The sequence below is a fragment of the Rattus norvegicus genome, chromosome 15, assembly GCF_036323735.1.
Source record: "Rattus norvegicus strain BN/NHsdMcwi chromosome 15, GRCr8, whole genome shotgun sequence".
Lineage (NCBI taxonomy): Eukaryota > Metazoa > Chordata > Mammalia > Rodentia > Muridae > Rattus > Rattus norvegicus.
In genome coordinates, this window is record NC_086033.1 from 69,662,583 (window position 1) to 69,677,375 (window position 14,793).

The following is a 14,793-nucleotide window of genomic DNA, read 5'->3' on the forward strand; positions in this document are numbered from 1 at the left end:
CCCAGGATGGGATGGGAATGTCTATTACTTATGAGGTGGGGAGTGTGTGGGTGGGTGAAATTCCAGAAGATCAATAGTTTGTACTAGAGAAATGAACCGAGAACTCTTCGCTGTATTTGGGGTACTAGGTAGATTTTATACACTGTTAGTGTTACCATATCAAAGAAAGGCTCGAGACCCCATATGAACAACAATGCCAAGCAACCAGAGCTTCCAGGGACTAAGCCACTACCTAAAGACTATACATGGACTGACCCTGGACTCTGACCCCATAGGTAGCAATGAATATCCTAGTAAGAGCACCAGTGGAAGGGGAAGCCCTGGGTCCTGCTAAGACTGAACCCCCAGTGAACTAGATTGTTGGGGGGAGGGCGGCAATGGGGGGAGGGTGGGGAGGGGAACACCCATAAGGAAGGGGAGGGGGGAGGGGGATGTTTGCCCGGAAACCGGGAAAGGGAATAACACTCGAAATGTATATAAGAAATACTCAAGTTAATAAAAAAAAAAAAGAAAAAGAAAAAGAAAGGCGGGATGTGGGACTATCCTCCTGGAGGTATGGCTGGTGGGTCAAAATGATGGGAGGAACACAAGTGCTGGCAGGGAGTATTGGCTGAGGCCCCACAGGGAACTAAGGTCCTGACAACTGTGTATAGAGAGACATTGGGGGATTTAGGCTCTTTGTGGGAATGTTTGCTTCAGGAGAAGAATCCCAAAGGCATAGCTCTTGGTGGAGTTATTTAGGAAGTTCTCCTGTACTTGGAAACTTCATCGCAAGTCTGAATGTTTCACAGATGTTTTAGTTCACTTTCTGTTGCTGTGATAAATGACAGCTGGGGAAAAAAGGGCTTACAGGTTACACTCCAACATTGAGGGTAGTTGGGGCAGAAACGTGAGCAGGTACCAAAGCAGAAAGCATAGAGGATCCCTGCGTGGTGTCTTACTCTTACTGTCTCATTCTCCGACTCAATCTCATAGGCCTATGTTCAGGTTGCTTTCTTAGAAGTCCAGGCCCATTTGCCTAGAGATGGTGCTGCCCATAGTGATCTGGATCTTCTCACGTCAATCATTAGTCAAGGCAATCTCTCATAGACATGACCACAATCTGAATGAGGCAATTCTTCAAGTAAGGTTCTCTCCTCCACAGTTGACACTAAGTTCTGTCAAGTTGACAAATTGCCTAGCACAACACTCTTCGTGAATTCTTAGCTAAAAAATTTGGCGCGTTCATTCATTCTCTTCTCATTCAGCTTTGAAGCAGAACAGAAACACCTAGAGATGAAGGGGCCAATGAAACCATTATTTGGAAAGAGGGCTAAGGTAGAAAAGGAAATGATATCAATATGGACAGAGTTTGGTTCTTAAAGGGAGAACAATGACTGACTGACTGAATGAATGAATGAATGAATGAATGAATGAACAAGAACATTATAGTACAAATCAAGATAATATATGATCACAGCCATCTGGCAGTAAATGAATAAAAAGAGGTCTTTGTATAATAATTATTCACATAGCAAGAATTTGTCAAATCAAACTTCACCAAGTATACCAAGTATACATGTATAGTTCTAGTACTTGGAAGGTAAAGGCAGGATATTTTAAGGAAACATGAACTACACAGGCAGTTCCATACTAGCTGGGCTACATAGTGAAACTTTAGGGAAAAACAAAAACCGAAAAACCCTGAACAGAACCAAAGCAAAGCAACAGACAGATGCTGAAGAAGTACTTCAGGAAAAAACTATCCTAGGTGCCCAGGCAAAGGTAAACTTTGAGAAGCACACTGGGTGATAGAAGAGACACATCGATCAAGAAAACCTAATGAGCTTCTGGTCTGCATTTGTGCCCAGAGTTAAGGCTGTTCATCAGCCCTCCAGTACCAAAACCTACCTACAGAGAGCTGGACTCCCAGGAGAGCTCTCAGCGCTAAGCCCAAGGCTGGGGCCCAACATTCTCTCCACTGACTGTCAAAGAAGAGACACGACCATAGCATGCTGGGTGTGGGAGCCACAGGATGTCCTGCAACAGGACACTTCCAGTCTCCATCTTCATACAGAGCTAAAGCTGTCCCACAGTCCTCCAGACCCAAAACCTTCCCACAGAGAACTGGTCTCCCAGAAGTACTCTCACTCTTAAGATCACAGGCCCATAGGCCCACAGGAAGGACAAGCTCCAGTCAGAGACAGCAAGACCAACTAACATTAGAGGTAGCAAGATGGTGAGAGGCAAGCACAGGAACCTAAACATCCCATCCTACTTGGCATCATCAGAGCAGAGTTCTCCCACCACAGTGAGTACTGGTTATCCCAAAACACCAGAAAAGCAAGATTCTGGTTTAAAATCACATCTCATGATGATGATAAAGGTCTTTAAGAAGGACATAAATAACTCCCTTAAAGAAATACAGGACAAGTAGTAAACAAGTAGAAGCTTTTAAAGAGGAAACACAAAAATCCCTTAAGAAATTATAGGAAAACACAACCAAACAGGTAAAGGAATTGAACAAAACCATCCAGGATTTACAAATGGAAATAGAAACAATAAGGACATCACAAAGAGAGACAACCCTAAAGATAGAAAACCTTGGAAAGTGATCAGGAGTCATAGACACAAGCATTATCAACATAATACAAAAGATTGAAGAGAGAGTCTCAGGGGCAGAAGATGCCATAGAAAACATTGCCACAATAGTAAAAGAAAATGCAAAACACAAACCTAACCCAAACCATCCAGGAAATCCAAGACACAATGAGAAGATCAAACCTAAGGATGATAAGTATAAAAGGGAACGAAGATTCTCAATTTAAAGGGCCAGTAAATATCTTCAACAAAATTACAGAAAAAAACTTCTCTAACCTAAAGAAAGAGACATCCATGAATATACAAAAAGCCTACAGAACTCCAAATAGATTGGACCAGAAAAGAAATTCCTCCCATTACATAATAGTCAAAGCACCAAATGCACAAAACAAATAAAGAATATTAAAAGCATTAAGGGAAAAAGTCAAGTGACATATAAAGGCAGACCTATAAGAATTATACCAAACTTCTCACCAGAGACTATGAAAGCCAAAAGATCCTGGACAGATGTCATACACACCCTAAGAGAACACAAATGCCAGCCCAAGAGGAGTAGACAGCAGGAAATAACCAAACTCAGAGCTGAAATCAACTAAGCAGAAACAAAAAGGACTATACAAAGAATCAACAAAACCAGGAGCTGGTTCTTTGAGAAAATCAACAAGACAGATAAACCCTTAGCCAGACTAACCAACGGGCACAGAGACAGTATTCAAATTACCAAAAGCAGAAATGAAAAGGGAGACATAACAACAAAAACTGAGGGAATCAAAAAAATTATCAGATCCTACTACAAAAACCTAAACTCAATAAACCCGGAAAGTCTGGATAAAGTGGACAATTTTCTAAACAGATACCAGGTACCAAAGTTAAATCAGGATCAGATAAACTATCTAAACATCCCATAACCCTTAAAGAAATAGAAGCAGTCATTGAAAGTCTCCCAACCAAAAAAGCCCAGGATCAGATGGGTTTAGTGCAGAATTCTATCAGACCTTCGAAGAAGTCCTAATATCAATACTGTCCTAACTATTCCACAAAATGGAAACAGTCAGAACATTACCCAATTCCTTCTGTGAAGCCACAGTTACATTTACACCTAAACCCCACAAAGACTCAACAAATAAAGAACTTCAGACCAATTTCTCTTATGAATATCAAAGCAAAATTACTCAATAAAATTCTCACAAACCAAATGCAAGTACACATTAAAGGATTATCCATCATGATTAGGTAGGCTTCATCCCAGGGATGCAGGGATGGTTCAATATATGGAAATCCATCAATGTAATCCACTTTGTAAACAAACTCAAAGATAAAAACCACATGATCATCTCATCAGATGCTAAGAAAGCATTTGACAAAATTCAACACGCCTTCATGATAGAAGTCCTGGAAAGATCAGGAATTCAAGGCACATAACTAAACATAGTAAAAGCAATATACAGCAAACAGGTAGCAACATTAAACTAAATGGAGAGAAACTTGAAGCAATCCCACTAAAGCCAGGGACTAAACAAGGCTGCCCACTCTTTCCCTTCCTACTCAATATAGTACTTGAAGTCCTAGCCAGAGCAATCAGACAACAAAAGGAGGTGAAAGGGATACAAATTGGAAAGGAAGAAGTCAAAATATCACTATTTGCAGATGATATGATAGTATACTTACGTGACCCCAAAAGTTTCACCAGAGAACTACTAAGCCTGATTAACAACTTCAGCAAAGTGGATGGATATAAAATTAGCTCAAACAAATCACTAGTCTTCCTCTACTCGAAGGATAAACAGGCTGAGAAAGAAATTAGGGAAATGACACCAATAGTCCCAAATAATATAAAATACCTTGGTGTAACTCTAACCAAGGAAGTGAAAGATGTGTATCACAAAAAATTCAAGTCTCTAAAGAAAGAAATTGAAGAAGATCTCAGAAGTTGAAAAGATTTCTTATGGTCATGGATGGCAAGATTATTATAGTAAAAATGGCCATTTTGCGAAAAACAATCTACAGATTTAATGCAATCCGCATCAAAATTCCAACTCAATTCTTCATATAATTTTAAAGAGCAATTTGCAAATTCATTTGGAATAACATAAAGCCCAGGATATTGAAAACTATCCTTAAAATAAAAGAACTTCTGGGGGAATCACCATCCCTGACTTCAAGCAGTATTATAGAGCAATAGTGATAAAAACTGTATGGTATTGGTACAGAGACAAGCGGATAGACCAGTGGAATAAAATTGAAGACCCAGAAATGAACCCACACACCTATGGTCACTTGATCTCTAACAAAGGAGCTAAAACCATCCAGTGGAAAAAATTGCATTTTCAACAAATGGTGCTGGTTCAACTGGAGGTCAGCATGTAGAAGAATGCAGATTGATCCATTCTTATATACTTGTACAAAGCTCAAATCTAAGTGAATCAAACACCTCAACAAAACTCAGATAAATTCAAACTAATAGAAGAGAATATGGGGAAGAGCCTTGAACACATGGATACAAGGGTAAATTTCCTGAACAAAACACCAATGGCTTATGCTCTAAGATCAAGAATCGGCAAATGGGACCTCATAAAATTGCAAAGCTTATGTAAAACAAAAGACACTGTCATTAGGACAAAAGGGCAACCAACAGATTGGGAAATGATCTTTACCAATCCTCCATACATGGCTAATATCTAATATATCTAATACATGGCTAATATCTAATATATACAAAAGAACTAAAGAAATTAGACTCCAGAGAAAACTGGGGTTCAGAGCTAAACAAAGAATTCTCAGCTGAGGAATACCAAATGGCTGAGAAGCACTTAAAGAAATGTTCAACATCCTTAGTCATAAGAGAAATGCAAATCCAAACAACCCTGAGATTTCACCTCACACCAGTGAGAATGGCTAAGATCAAAAACTCAGGTGACAGCAGATGCTGGCGAGGATGCAGAGAAAGAGGAACACTCCTCCATTGTTGGTGGGATTGCAGACTGGTACAACCATTCTGGAAATCAGTCTGGAGGTTCCTCAGAAAATTGGACATGGTACTTCCCGAGGACCCAGCTATATCATTCCTAGTCATATACCCAAAAATGCTCCAACATATAACAAGGACACATGCTCCACTATGTTCACACAGCCATATTTATAATAATCAGAAGCTGGAAAGAGCACAGATGTCCTTCAACAGTGGAATGGATACAGAAAATGTTGTACATTTACACAATGAAGTACTACTCAGCTAATAAAAACAATGACTTCATGAAATTCTTAGGCTAATTGATTGAAGTAGGAAATATCAACCTGAGTAAGGTAACACAGTCACAAAGAACACACATGGTTTGCACTCACTGATAAGTGGATATTAGCCCAAAAGCATGGAATCCCCAAGAAACAGTTCACAGACTATATGAAGCTCAAGAATAAGGAAAACCAAAATGTGGATGCTTTAGTCCTTCTTTGAAAGGAGAGCAAAACATTCACAGGAGGAAATACAGGGACAAAGGGTGGAGTAGGGACTGAAGAAAAGTTCATCCAGAATCTGCCCTACCTGGGGATCCATCCCATATGCAGTCACCAAACTTGGTCACTATTGCTGATGCCAAGAAGTGCTTGCTAACAGGAACCTGATATGGTTGTCTCCTGAGAGGCTCTGCCAGAGCCTTTTTGATATAGATGAGGATGCTTGCAGCTAACCATTTGATTGAACAAGGGGACCCCAATGGAGGAGTTAGAGAAAGGACTGAAGAGCTGAAGGAGTTTGCAATCCTATAGGAAGAACAACAATATCAACTAATTAGATCCCTCTCAATGCTCCTAGGGACTAAACTACCAACCAATGAATATACATGGAGGGACCCATGGCTCTAGCCACATATGTAGCAGAGGATGGCATTGTCTGGCATCAATAGGAGCAGAGGCCCTTGATTCTGTGAAGGCTAGTTTTCCCAGTGTAGGAGAATGCCAGGGAGTTGAGTTGGGAGTGGGTGGGTGGGAGTGACAGCATCTTCATAGAAGCAGGGGGAGGTGGGAAAGGGGAACTAGGAAAGGGAATAACATTTGAAATGTAAATACATAAATTATCCAATAAAGAAAATAAAATAAAACTTCAAAAACAGAAAATCGAACGCTGAATGTGCTCCATCAGATGCAAATACAATCTTACCTGAATCCAGAGAAGGGCATCTATTTAGACTTGGTAGCTAAGCACAGCTTCCCAGAGGGATGAAGGCCTAACTGGATGATGGGATAAACATTGAAACAGAGAAACGCCTGTGTTAGCAAATCCATTTAAAACCAAGAATCTTGCATTTCTTTACATGGAACTTCAGAGAAATGTATATAGACATCCTAAAGTTGTTGAAATGACTTAATGAGGACAGACCTTAGGGAATATGCAAGCCAAGCTGCGTGGAGCAAATGTGTCTCCCAGGTGGGTTTCTTTCTTTCTTTCTCTTTTTTAATCCTTCAGCCTTTTCCTTTACCTGACTTTCAGCCTTTTCCTTTACCTGACTTACATCCTGAATAGACCACTTACCTCAAACCCCAGTGGATTAAGGCTTCAGTGGAAATCCCTAAAATGAAGAATCACTAGGCAGCACATGCAAATGGATTCAACGTGGACCTTCTTATTCGACTATAGGAAAATCTCCTTTCCGTTCATAGTAATTAATCACATGGTTCAAAAGTCAAGAAATCGGGGGAACATGCCTATGTTTTAGGATGCGTTTGGAGAGGGAGGATGGGATAAAGAGGAGTCTTGACTTCTTCAGAAATTCTGTGTGCTCTATGAACAAAATTTTAATAGATGGAAAAAATAGAAATGAGTGTTTTTCTCAAAAGAACCATATTGCCTAAGGTACCAGTCTCTAGCAATTCAGCAACTGGAGTTTCACTGGCTTTCCTGGCCCCAGAATAGGCGAAGCCATGTTGGAGACAGCATGAAGAGATCAATGTTAAGCAGCTAAACCTCACTCTATGGAGATGGGCTCTCACATGATTGAAGTTAGCAGTCATGAGTGAAATTAGCAGTCATGATCTTAGATTAGTCTGAAGCCGCCACCTCCTCATATGAAATGACCATGCAAGCCCTTCTTGTGGGTTGAATGCCACTCTCTTGATTCTTATCTAGCCCCAGAAGTTATTGAATGATAGTGTGGCAAAGAGTGACTAATGACATGCTCACTACAACTTGACATGTGTTGGAGTGGCCAGGAGGAAGGAATTGTTATTATGAAAGCTGCACTGTAGTACAGAGAGGAAACTTGGAATCCTTTTGGGAAAAACCTCTAGGGCTAAGGCTAGGGAAAGCACACATCTCAAGGTAGGGAACTGAAATGAGTATGCTTTATTCAGAGCTGGAAAGAAGAAGGATGGTTTATTTTTTATGAGCAATTTACATAAGCCCAAAGTTATACATAATAATTCCAAACCCAGACCAAAGAAGGCATTGTGCCAGGATTTCGAGGGAAGGATGCTGCCCTCATTATCAATTGCTCCATAGCCAAAGTACCTAATATTTAGAAAGTTAGAACAATAATATATGTTTGTGTTGTGTCAGGAGTCTGGGAATAGCCTAATTAGGTCTTTTGCTTCAAGATCTCTCCCAGCTCCAACAAGGTGACTACTGGACTGAAGAAATTTCCAGGACCCTGTTTACTCTATGATTGTTGGCAGGACTTAGTGACTTATTGGACTGGGGCCACTCTAAGTTGCTTACAAAATGGCCTCTTAATGAGACAGAGCACATCACCCTAACTAATTTCTATTAAATGGAGAGCAAATCAGCAACCAGGGGCTTTTGATTGTCTAGTCTTAGAAGTGATGTATCACTTTGGTATATTGGTTTGCTCCTGCTGACTATGAGTTCTAGACTACTCTCCTGAGAAGAGAGGATAACACATACATATGAACAGGTAGGGGTCATTATGAACCATGCTAGAAGCCACTTATACCAGTCATAACAGAAAAATACCTATTACAGAGCTCTAACTCTGGTGACATTAGGCAGAAGCTCAGGTTGTAGAAAATGGGGACATAAGAGGGTGGTTGAAAAGCCAATCATTCCATTTAGGGATGTGTGGGGAAGAGAAGCCAGAAACAGACAACATATCCCTCCAGAAATATGTGCAATATCAGCTGGGTAATGAAGAATATGATTTGAATTCCACTTCATTCCTAATTAATTATCAATCAGAATTTTTCCGCATCTCGAAAGTCTTTGTGTTGAGTGGCCACAGACTGGTGCAAGGTGTTTCCCACAAGGCTCAAAGTGTGGGTTCTAGACCTTTACCTTCCTAGTTAGTAATCATGACATCTTTGCTTGTAGCATGTACTAACTAACCACCAAAATGCTGATTGATCTGACTGTCACACGCTTACTACTGTGCCAATAATAATAATATCCAGGAGGGTATAGTATAGCAACTGAGCTTCCCTAATGTTCATGATCTTTGGCTAAGACTGAGAGCTTGTTGTAGTAATTAATACCATATACCAAATATTTCCACTTTCCTTTCAGACAGCTGGAGTGACTGTATGTCCAATGTTTGGTTGGAATAACTTTGGATCCTGGGAATTTCTTAACCAAGTAGTATGAGTAGAAAAAATGAGTGCCACTAAAAAGAAAACGGGCTAGAGAGATGGCTCAGGGATTAAGAGATCTGGCTGCTCTTTCACAGGATCTGGGTTCATTTCTCAGATTGTATATAGCAGTTCACAACTATCTGAAACAGTTTCAGGGGATTCAATACCTTTTGGCTTTTGTCCGTGCCATGTGTGTGCATAGTTCACAGGCATAGATGCAGGCAAAGCACCCACATACATAAAATATAATTTTTAAAAGAAAGTAGCTTGAATTGGAATGTAAATCAGCAGGACACTTGCCTCACATGTATGAAGCCCTGGTTTGAATCCCCAGTACCTCAAAAAGAGAAGTCAAATGAAAACAACTTTATTGGGCTATAATTCGTGTATCATAAAATGGACCCTTAAAAATTACATGGTTCAATAATATTTTTTGTACATTCCAGCTATCATTGATAATTTCAGAGCATTTTCATCAGTCCTAAAAGGAACTCCATAGACACTAGGAGTCATTCTCCTCTCTCCCTGTCTCTTAAGGGAGTTTTTCTGTTTCTATGAATTTACATATGGATAATTTGTGATAGGTGGCCTTCCACTACTGGCATCCAGCTGTTTCCTTCACATAATGTTTCAAGCTCTCAGTTTGTATGTCAGGCCTACCTTGAATGAACCTTGTAGCATAGGCTGGCCTGGAACCCTCAGTCATCCTCAGTCTTCAGAAGTCTCGGATTTCAATCATGTGCCCAGCTATTTCATGCCTGTGTGTAATTAAATACTACCCCACTAGACGGGTACACTAGAACACTGTGTTTATTCATCGATTCACGGATGTCTGGGTTGTTTCTGAGTTTTAGGTTACATATCTGATTGGCACATGCTCACTACTGTGCTAATAATAATAATATCCCGGAGGGTGTAGTATATGCTTTCAATTTACTTGGTCACACTCACAGGATGGTGGTTGCTGGGTTGGTAATAGCTGTTTTCCTTAGGAAACTGCTGGCTAAGATTCAAGACTCTTTGGGGGAGAATTGTCAATGAAGCAATTAAGTGGTTCCCAAAGAGCTTATACCATTTACTATCCCATCAGCAACAAATAAGGGTTCTAATCTTTCCACCAATGCTACTTATCTCCCATCCTTTCTCTTTATTTATCTTTTGTTGTATCTCATTGTAATTTTGGGTTTGTATTTTCTCAGTGACTAATGCACTTAAGTATCTGTTTATTTTCTTGTTGACCATTTGTATATCTTTGGAGAAATGACTATTTAAATCCTTTGCACATTTTTTAAATATATATATTCTGGAATCAAATTCTTTCTCAAATATGTGATTTAAGAACATTTTCTGTAATTCTTTGGGTCATTTTTACTTTGATAAAGTCTAATTAATTTACTTTTTCTAGTGCTTGTATCATGTATAATAAATTACTTGTTGAAAAGAAAATTCATTTTTCTATTTTCAAATATTAAAATTAATTCTTAGGAAAGATAAACCACTTGTTTACATGAAATGTAAAAAAACTAGAGGGCATGTGATTTATTCCTAAGTTAAGACTTTCACATCAGCTGGGCATAGTGGTGCACGCTTTTAATCCTAGCACTTGGGAGGCATAGGCAGAGACAGAGGCAGGCAGATCTTTGTGAGTTTGAAGCTAGCCTGTTCTTCATAGTGAGTTCCAGGACAGCCAGAGCTACAAAGAGAGACCCTGTCTGGAAAACAAACAACCTCAACAAGGAATTTCACTGCCTCAGTTTTACATCTAACTGTGTATGTGTAGTTTTACATTTGGCTTCTCTACTGGGGACTGAAATCCATTTTAGTTCATTCTTGTAAGTGACTTCAGACCTTTCCATGTGGAGATCTAGTTGTCCCAGCAAGTGATGGAACGCCTCTCTTCCTCATCTGTTGTCTTGTCATCCTTTCTGAAATTCAACTGAGTGTCAATGCAAAGGTTTTCTTCTGGTCTCCCAGTTCTGTTGATTTGATCTATCAAAGCTGTTGCTAGCTTCCTGTCAACACTGTGTGCCTCCCTTCATTAGATCCTCCGGGGCCAGAGAAGGAATTGCAGCACTTCGTTCTCCTGCTTCTTTGTTGGCTGGAGCCAGTGTGGGTGCAGGACCCAGGTGGCTTGAGAAAGAGCCCCGAGCCCAAGCACACAAAGTATACAGTGTGAGGATCAAACCCTGATTTGAACTTTTAATGCCTGAAGATATTTTCTGTACTGGCCTTGCCTGTCAAACACAGCATTGAAACTGACAAATTTGTAGAGGGTAGAGAAGAAATGCACACCAAACCAAACCAAACAAACAAAACAAAACAAACAAACAAGCAAACAAACAAACAAACAAAAAAACAGAAGAAGGGAGATGAACACGCTGGACAAGTAAGCCTATCATTACAAGTTTTGAACCCTTATGGTTTCAAACTAGCCTCTCTCCAGTTTCATATTTCCTGAAGCAGCCAGAGAAACCCCTGCTGAGATGAAATGCGGTCTAAGATAGAGGTCCCAGCCCATATTTTTCTGGGTGAAAAAATGCCGCTGGTATAGAGGCTGTGGTTCTCAAACTCCTGGACATTTCCCAGGCTCTGTTGGGAATCTCAAGGAGTCAAGGGGTTGGGAGATGGTGCTGAGGCCAGGGGAGAACCAAGCTTAGTGCAGGGTGAGTTCCAGAAGTGCAGAGAGGCCTTCTGCGGAAGACTTAGTCTCTGAAGGCCTCCCCCACCTCCCATACTGGTCCTTGATGAAGGAGACAGTCCTTGCTTGTCCGAACTGTTTATTCATGATGGAGAAAGGATGCATATGACTTACTCAGAGTGAACCAGAGATTAAATACTTTTTTTTGGAAGGGATACCCATGAAGTGAAACTCATTGGTTAGCTACTCAGGGCCTATCTAGATACCTCATTAGCCTGGAGAACTCTAGGCTCTATGCTATGTGACAAGTGGCACAGTCCTCTTAGTGGAGTATCAAAGCACATGCTCCAGGACAGGAACCTGGTTTGGAGTAGATTTAAATGCCTGCTATTCTTAATTATGGGAATTGCCAGAGTTCTTTAATCTGCTCAACCTTATCAGTCCTTTTGTCTGGTGGCATGGTTTCACTAGCCCTATCAGAGTACAATTGTACTTGGGGGTCTCCCAAGCACATGAATAGGTAGACCAACTTATAAGAAGACCTGTTAAGTGATCCCAAGAATTTGTGGGCTAAACCAAGCAGGTTCATAGATGACCAGCCTGTTTTGTTTCCTGTAGGCAGTGGCAAACTACTGAGAACTTGGGGAAAGTAATTCAATCTGGGGAAAGTACTCTGATGTTAGCCTAGGCATTCAGAGTGGCAAAGGTGACTGATTCTACTTTCTCACTTCCAAAATGACTGCCAAGGCTACCTTTTAATGCATTTTGTCTGCCTTAGCTGCCTGACAAAGTCCATAAACCCTGGAAAGAAACACCAAAGGAATTTCCATATTTAGCTAACCTCAGACCAGAAATATTTAAAAAAAAATAAAAATAAAAAAAGATGGTCTGAGCTTGCTTCTCAGCAGGTCTTTCTCCAGGCAAACTACTCTATTTCCTCATTGTCTCTCAAGCACATTATTTCTTTGCCTATCTCCCTGTTCACATTTACATGTAGACAATTATTTATTCATTCATTTATTTATTTATTTGCATGTATGTGTGCGTATGTGTGTATTTGTGTGTGTGTGTGTGTGTGTGTGTGTGTGTGTGTGTGTGTGTGTGTGTTCCGTATTGGGTATCTTCCTAAATTGCTTCTCTACCTTACTTTTTGAGAGCTTGCCAATTGGCAAGATTGGCTAGCCAGCAAACGCTAGGAACTCTTGTGTTTCTGTTTCTCCATAGTGAGATTACAGGCCTGAGCCTCTGCAGTTGGCATTTTGCATAGGTGATGAGGATCTGAACTAAGGTCCTGATGCTTGGACAGCAGGCATTTTTTGAGCAATCTTCCAGCCACAGACCTTTAAATCTTGCCATTATTCCCTAAACAGTAAACAATGCAGCTACTTATGTTGTATTTGCATTTATTTCATAAGGTTTTATAAGTACTGTAGGGATGATACAGCACATAGGAAGATGTGATAGGAAGATTTGATAGGAAGGATTTCAGCCCCTATAGATTTAATGATTTTTTCGGGGAGATATGGCATCAACCCCATTTCTAGATACCAAAGGTAGACCATACTTCACCCTCGTTCCCTCAACCAGAAACTATCCTGCTGAATCTTGCGGTTTTCCATATTGGGTAGCATAGTGCCTACACACTCAAGGGTACAGTGTTTCAAAATGGTCAAAAACCATACAGCTCGTGGGATTTAGCTTTTGGATTCAATGGAGCCTTGCAGGGTCTAGAGACAAAATGGTAGACATTAACGGTGGAGGGAACTGAAGGCCCAGCCATCTGAATGTGGTGATCAGGAGTGATTTGGAGTGAGAGTTAGCAAACATCGTCCCAACTGTCAGTTCTTGGAATCATACAAGCAGACTCTGTGTAAGCGAGAGCGGCAGTGAACCTGTGTCTCTGTTAAACCACAGAGAAATGGGATAAGCTGATTTACAATTTCTAAAGGGGACTTAAACCACCTGCTAAGTTGTGGAATTTAATTTGCAAGATGAAGACTTGGCAATGTGACACTTCTTTCATGGCTTCATTTTGCTGTTTTAATAAAAACGTTCACGATGCTTTGGTTCCGTCTGTTAGAGAGGGGAAAACAGCTAACTGCTATTCAAACAACAACAACGAAAAAAATACAGCTTTCTAGAAAACTATATCCAGCACCACCAAAATGTAAAGCGGTATTTATAAATTTTAAACTTCTGCCTCGCTTCTAAAAAAAAAAATGTACTAATTGTGTTACATCTTGGACTCAACATATAAATAATTTATGCAAAAATTTTAAATTTAAATTGTTCTACCCCATTCCGAATGCAAACAAATGCTTCAAAGTTATCACGATCATGAATCTCACTGCAGCAGGCTGCAGATTTTCATTATAACAATTTGTAAGCAAATATTTGGTTATTTTTATAAGCCACAAATCTGGCTGAAGGAGAAAATGATGTATAATAAACAAAAAACTGTGCAAGCTACAAAGAATGTTTGCTGCTACGTTTCTCGATGGGAGATAACAGTAAGCTATGGGTACAGCAGTTAGCCTACTTTAGTGACTAAATTTCTATAGGGTATTTTTGCCCCTCAGAATAGATCAATTATAACTTTCAGCAATTATTTGTCAATCATTAGCTCAAGTATTTAGTCTCATGTTGGTACATAAGAGGCACAATTTATGTAGTTTTGGGTTCAGAGAGATTCAGTTGTATCCAAAGCAACAATGAGAAGAGAGGCACAGAAATGGAAACGAAGTGTGGATTTTAAAAAGAAGGGGGAGGCACATGTGTAATCCCAGAATCAGGCAACCTGAAGCAGAGGGTTTGTGAGTTCAAGGTCTGTCTGTGCTGGATAGCGAAGAAGAAGGAGAGGAGGAGGAAGAGAAAGAGGAGGAGGAGGAGAGGGAGGAGGGGGGAGGAGGAGGAGAAAGAAGAAGAAGAAAAGGAAGAGGAGGAAAGTGCTTTCCATCTCATATAATCATCTTAGAAATGATTAGCTTCCTGTCTTTTTT